This window comes from Macaca fascicularis, chromosome 12 (assembly GCF_037993035.2).
Source record: "Macaca fascicularis isolate 582-1 chromosome 12, T2T-MFA8v1.1".
NCBI lineage: Eukaryota > Metazoa > Chordata > Mammalia > Primates > Cercopithecidae > Macaca > Macaca fascicularis.
In genome coordinates, this window is record NC_088386.1 from 119,147,233 (window position 1) to 119,154,440 (window position 7,208).

Genomic DNA, 7,208 nt, shown 5'->3' on the forward strand with positions numbered 1-7,208 from the left:
TGAATGTCTTCTTCTTGCTTTTTCCACTGTTTGTCCTTTTGTAGGTATAACTCCCCAGAGGGCTGGAAACTGTGTCTGTCTCACATATTGCTGTATCCTGGGTGCTGAGCCTGGTGATTACACATCAATAGTAGCTCAGTAGATATTAGTGGAATAAATGAATGAATGAAGGAAGGAAGGAATCCCTGACATTTTCCATTCTGCCTTTTCTTCTACTTCCCCTCTACCTGGGCAGAAGTAATTTTAAAATCCCAGTTTTCCTATATTGTAGATGTAAATTTCTTCCACATATTTGTGATATGTCTCACTACTGATGGGTCTTGAAATGCCCAACAATTCAGTTATTTCCATTGTGCTACTGGGACTTGTACTGCAGGAGCAAAGCAATGGCTGCTTTGATTATTCCACACCCTTAACGGAACCCTCTGTTTTCTTCTAGAAATTTAGTCAGGTGGTTGAATTACTTGGCTTCCTTGAAGACTTCTTTGTTGTCAGGTTTTCCTTTTGAAAGGAAAAGCTTCATTAAAATTAGATGAAGAGCACACAGCTTTCTGTTACTAAACTGTCAGCCCTGGCAAAAGCAGTGGTGAAGGCAAACCAAAGCTTTCGAGAGGGCATGTTCTTGCTGGCTGAACTAATGAAGAAGTGCAGACCCCCTGCTGAAGTCTCAAGTAGACTGCCAGTTCACACAAATGAGCTGACAAATACCATTCAGTTTTAATTGTGACATTTCTTTTGCAAGGCAGTTCCTTTCCCTGGGTTTTTGTTTTTTTTTTTCTTGTTTTTGTTGTTGATTTTTAACAAAAATTCTTGAGAAATAAAAAATGAAACCAACAGGAATGTTCTTTAAAGAGTCCAGCAAATGGTTTTGAGAATGCACTGACACTTGAAACATGGGAGAAATCATTATTTTAAAATGCCCAATCCACTTTCCTCAGTTTTGAACAAAATTAACGACAAAGCAAAACCAGTTTCCAAGTGCTATAGTAATTTGCAAAATAAATTGCAAAGAATAGCAGAGCGCCATCAAGGTTCTTCAAGGGCTCTACAAACATTCAATTTGAATTTAAGTTTTTACATAGATTTTAAACTTCTTAAAGATGGTAATCTTTAAATGTAATATATTTAAAATATAAACTCATCAGAGGACTTCAATCAATGTATTTACTTGGACTGATGGGTTCATATTTTTCCAAGTAGGAGTAAGTTATAATGCTTCTCCTGACCATTCAATATCCTGAGACTCCAAGGCAAGTGCTGAAATGACCCTAACACTTATAAGCACTTGTCTATCTTGAATGAGGATTTTCTTTATGCCATATTGCTAAAAGAAAACATCGACTAATTGTAAGCTAAAACTGCAAGAAGTCTTTCACTGCCATTTATGAGCCTGGATTTATATTTTTGTATGAAAGAAAAAGGAATTGTGTTTTCATTAATTGCTTTATAAGCAAAATGCCATACATTTGAACCAATAAAATGAATTTATTCTAATAAGATGCCTCTTTGTTTTAAATATCTGATAAGAAGTTGTTTTTAAAAAGAATTCTATAGTTAAAAGTTATTTTAAAGATCACTTAATTATATTATCGCTATGTTATGTCTAAAACCATGAAATGACTTAGTGATTTTGTAGTGAAGCTAGTGTTTGGCAGTTGTTACAGGCTACCCTTTGGCTAGAATATTTTTAGTTTGTATTTCAGTTATATATTGCTGTGTACCTCAAAGCTCAGTGGCTTAAAACAAGTGCCATTTAGGTACGATTCTGTGGGTTGACTGGGTGTCCTTTCTGCTGGTTTTACCTGGGCTCACTCGTATAGCTCTATCTGACTGGTAGAACTTCTGCAACCTATGCCCAGCTGCACTCTTCTTTCTACAGTTGCTTTTCATCCCAGGTTTTTTATGGCATTGCAGTTTCGAAGTGTTCAAGAGAACAAGCCCCAATGTACAAGACCTTCTGAAGCTTCTATTTGTGTTACATTTGCTGGTGTTCCATTGGCCGAAACAATTCACATGGCCAAGTCCAATGTCGACTCTGAAGGGGAATACATAAAGGCATGAATATGAAAAGGTATGTGATTCACTGGGTGCCATTACTGTAATAATTTACCATAGTTTCCAATCAATAGAATTATAAAAGATTCTCCTAAACTTTACAGAATTTGAAAACAGGGCCCACAGACTATAATACAAGTGGGAATGTATTATAATAACGGCCTTAATGAATAACATTCTCTATATACACGCTTATTTGCAATATAATACTGCCATTCTTCCTGTTTTGGTTGGGCTGCTATAACAAAACATCGTAATATCATTATAAACAATGAAAATGTTTTTCTCACAGTTCTGGAGACTGGGAAGTCCAAGACCAAGGTGCCAGCAGATTCAGTGTTTGACAAAGTCCTACTTCCTGGTTCATAGATGGTACCTTTAGGGTATGTCCTCATATTTTGGGAGGGGTGAATTCACTCTCTGGAGTCTCTTTTATAAGGCACTAATCTCAATGAGGGCACGATCTTCAAGAATTAATAATCCTCTCAAGTCTCTACAATCTAATGCCATTACCTTGGGGGTTAATATTTCAACATATCTGTTTGATGAGACACAAACACTGAGACCAGAGCACTTCCCATTGAGTGGTAGATATTATTTCTCCACCTTGAATCTTAGTTAGCATTCTAACTTGCTTTAACCAGTAGAATGTGGCTGACATGGTGTTTTGGGAGCTCTTGAGTCTAAGCCTCAAGATGCCTTGAAGCCTCTGCCTTCACTTTCTTGGAACTTAAATGCCATATAAAGGTGGGCTAATCTACTGAATGATGAGGAACCATGTGAAGAGAGAGGTCCCAGACTTCCAGCCATTCGCATCAGGGCCTCAGACACATGGGCGATGTCAACACAGAGTCTCCAGCTCCAGCTCACCCGCCAGATGAATACAACCACAAGAGCAAGCCTGTGTGAGACCACCAGCCATCCCAGAGATTTGTGAGAAATGATGTTGGGGTGTTTGTTACTTAGTGATAGATAACTGGTACAGGGGCTAAATATTAACTCTTATTCATTCCTTATATGAACCAAATGAAGCAAGCATTAATTTTCCTCTTTTACAAAAAAAAAGAAAAAGAAACTGAGGCCCAAAAAGTTTGAATCTCTTGTTGAAGTTCAGACAGCTAAATAACTGAGAGGATACACATTTGCTGACTTGCAAACTCACAGTCTTTCTGTAACACATTGAATTTGGAAGATTTAAAACCTGTCTTTTTCAATCTGAATAAAGATGAGCGATTTTAGTCTAAGTTTCACTTTATATCCCTTTGAGCAACATTACCGTGAAAGCGGATCCTTGGTGTTTTCTCCTTTGGTTGAATGCTTCTTTCTTTGACTGATTGTTTGCACTAAATTTTAGAAAATCCCACAGGCTTCAGAAATGGAAGGGTGAAGTTAAATCATCCCTAGGAAATAAGGGAGCAGTCAGAATTGTACGGTTTAGTTAGTCTTAACAATAAAAGAATTACTAAAGCTTTTCTTCAGAAAACCAGCAAGAAACATTTCAGTAACCATGATATTCTGTTCTAGAATTTTTCTTCTGTGTTTTGATTTTGATGGGATAGCCTAAGTCTCTAAGTTATTTTTTGAGATTTAGATTTAATACAGAAGCAGGGATGTGTCACAGAAGTAGGTATAGTCCAATGACAGAAATAGGACTACTTCTATTTGTAAAATATTCATCGTTTTCCAATGATGACAGCCATCACAGCAATGCAAAGCATATTTTGGAGACTCCAAAAAAATGTGGAAGGCATAAATAAGGATGTGCATAAATAAGGATGACAGGGTCATCGAGACATTGGTGAGTCAAACTTGAGCAACCCTGGCTCTTACACTCAGTGACTCCAATTCACCAAACTCATTTTGCTCCTGAGGGCCATGCTCAGAGAATCAAATTCATATGCAGAGAAAGAGAAAATACTTCCTTTGTTATTGAATATTTTTCTACGGGCATATCGGGTGCACATTTTTTTTCTAACCACATAAGACACAGCTGAGATAAACACTTCTGAGTGTTTCTGAGAGAGAAAGTGAATTTAAGAAAGTTATGTAATTTTGAATGAGAGGAATTAATTTCTGTTTTTGGAGAAACTTGAATCAGAAAGTGGCTCTAGATACTAACAAGAGTCAAAGAAGAGGGAGCTCTGTTCACTGCCCCCAGGTCCCCTCCCTAAAGAAACATATTTACATAAACAAAGCAGGGTGGGGATGGGGTAATCCATGAGTCAATAGGATCATGTCCATCAGCCTCCAGCAAATGAAAATCTGTGAAAATGCTTTTTCCTTTCTCTTTCCAAATGTACTTAGTTAACTGACCATTTTAGAATGTGATACAACTCAACAGGTGTTTAATGTGCTAAGAACAAAAGGGTCTTTAAACATGAAGGGTCAAGATAACTACTAGAGGCACCCAGCACTAGCTGCCTCCACAAAGGACTGAAACAGCCAGTAGATAAACCACACACTGAATAGGGGCTTAGGGTGTCTAAGAGAGAACACTGAAACTTAGCAGGAAAGTGACAGGGAACCTCCCAGGCACAGAAGGAAAGGGAAACAATGCAGCTGACCTGACTGAGAACCATCCCACTAACCCGACCACTGCTGGCCTTTGCAGGACACCATGAACCATACAGTCCAAACCTTCTTCTCTCCTATCAACAGTGGCCAGCCACCCCACTATGAGATGCTCAAGGAGAAGCACGAGGTGGCTGTGCTGAGGGCGCCCCACAACACTGCTCCCCCAACGTCCACCGTGATCCACATCTGCAGTGAGACCTCCGTGCCTGATCATGTCGTCTGGTCCCTGTTCAACATCCTCTTCATGCTCTTCATGAACCCCTGCTGCCTGGGCTTCATAGCATTCTCCTACTCTGTGAAGTCTAGGGACAGGAAGATGGCTGGTGACTTGACTGGGGCCTAGGCCTATGCTTCCACCGCTAAGTGCCTGAACATCTGGGCCCTGATTTTGGGCATCCTCATGACCATTCTGCTCATCGTCATCCCAGTATTGATCTTGCAAGCCTATTGATAGATCAGGAGACATCATTCAGGCCAGGAGCTCTGCCCATAACCTGTATCCCACGTGCTCCACCTTCCATTCCTCGCCCTGCCCCCGGAGCTGAGTCCTGTATCAGCCCTTTATCCTCACACACTTTTCTACAATGGCATTCAATAAAGTGTATATGTTTCTGGAAAAAAAAAAAAAAAAAAAAGAAGTAAATACCAGCCTGGCCGATATGATGGAAGCCTGTCTGTACTAAAAATACAAAAATTAGTTGGGCATGGTGGTGGGTACCTGTAGTCCCAGCTACTTGGGAGGCTGAGGCAGGAGAATCACTTGAACCTGGGAGGCGGTGGTTGCAGAGCCAAGATCACATCACTGCACTCCAGCCTGGGTGACAGAACGAGACTCCATTAAAAAAAAAAAAAGAAGAAGAAGTAAATAAAAAAATTTCTTGAAAAAAATAAAAATGAAAAATCACATACCAAAACCTATGAGATACAACAAAAGCAATGCTAAAAAGGAAATTTATAGCAGTAAGCACCCACATCAAAAAAAAAAGAGAAAGACTTCAAATAAACAACCAAATAATATACCTCAAAGAATTAGGAAGGCTATAATAAACCAAACCCAAAATTACTAGAAGGTAAAACATAATAAAGATCAAAGCAAAACTACACAAATTAGAGAATAAAGAAACAATATTAAAGATCGATGAGACAAAAAGTTGCTTTTAGAACACGTAAACAAAATTGAGAAAGCAGTGGTTATACTAAGAAAAAAGGAGAGAAGACCCATATAAATTAAAGGAAAAAGGAAACCTTAAAACTAATACTACAGATACGGATACTAATACTACAGATACTGATACTAATACAAAGGAACATAGAGATTACTACGAACAATTATCTGTTAATAAATTGGAAAATCTAGAGGAAATGTATAAATTCCTGGACACATTCAACTTACCAAGATTGAAACAGGAAGAAAGAAAATATGAACATACCAGTAATAAGTAGTGAGATGGAATCAGTAATAAAAAGTCTCTCAACAAGGAAAGTCCAGGACCAATGGTTTTACTGCTGAATTCTACGAACATATATAGAAGAATTAGTCCTAATTCTTCTCAAACTATTCCAAATAGTTGAAGTAGAGAAAAATTTTTTTCTAACTTATACTATGAGGTTAGCATTACTTTGATCCCAAAACCAGACAAGGACAGAACAAAAAACAAAGCCATTGGCCAATATCCCTGATGAACATATACGTCAAAATTCTTAACAAAATACTAGCAAGCCTAATCCAGCAATATATTAAAAAGAGAATGTGGCATAATTGAGTGGGATTTATCCCAGGAATGCAAGGATGGTTCAACATATGCAAATCAATAAGTGTGATACATCACATCAACAGAATGGAGGACAAAAACCATATGATCATCTCAAGAGATGCAAAAAAAAGCATTTGATAAAATTCAACATCCCTTAATAAAAACTCTCAACAAATTAGGCACAGAAAGAATGTACCTCAGCATAATAAAGGTCATGTGAATGGGGAAAAGCTGAAAGCCTTACTCTAAAAATTGGAACAAGACAAGGATACCCACTTTTACCACTACTATTCAACAAAGTACTGGAAGTCCTAGACAGAACAATCAATCAAGAGAAAGAAATAAGAGGCATCTAAATTAGAAAAGAGGAAGTCAAATTGTGATTTTATATATATAGAACATGATTTTATATATATAGAAACATGGTTTTATATATATAGAAAAGCCTAAAGGCTCCACCAAAAACCTCTTAGAATTGATAAATTCAGTAAAGTTGTGGGACCCAAAATCAACACACAAAAATTAGTTGCATTTCTACACATCAATAACAAACTAGCTGAAAAAGAAATCAAGAAAACAATCTCATTTATAACAGCTAAAGAATAATTAAATACTTTGTTAAATAAATAAATTTAAGCAAGGAGGTAAAAGACTTCTACAAGAAAAACTACAAAAAACTAATTAAAGAAATTGAAGAGGACACAAACAATTGGAAATACATCGCATGTTCATAGATCAGAAGAATTAGTATAATTAAATTTTAACATCTACAGATTCAATACAATTTCCATTAAAATACTAAAGACATTCTTCAGAGAAATAGAA

The 7,208-nt window shown here is 37.3% G+C and overlaps 1 pseudogene; it reads left to right on the forward strand.

Moving 5' to 3' along the window:
• Positions 1-4,672: 4,672 nt before the first annotated feature.
• Positions 4,673-5,240, forward strand: LOC102138757 (interferon-induced transmembrane protein 3 pseudogene; annotated as a pseudogene).
• Positions 5,241-7,208: the final 1,968 nt, after the last annotated feature.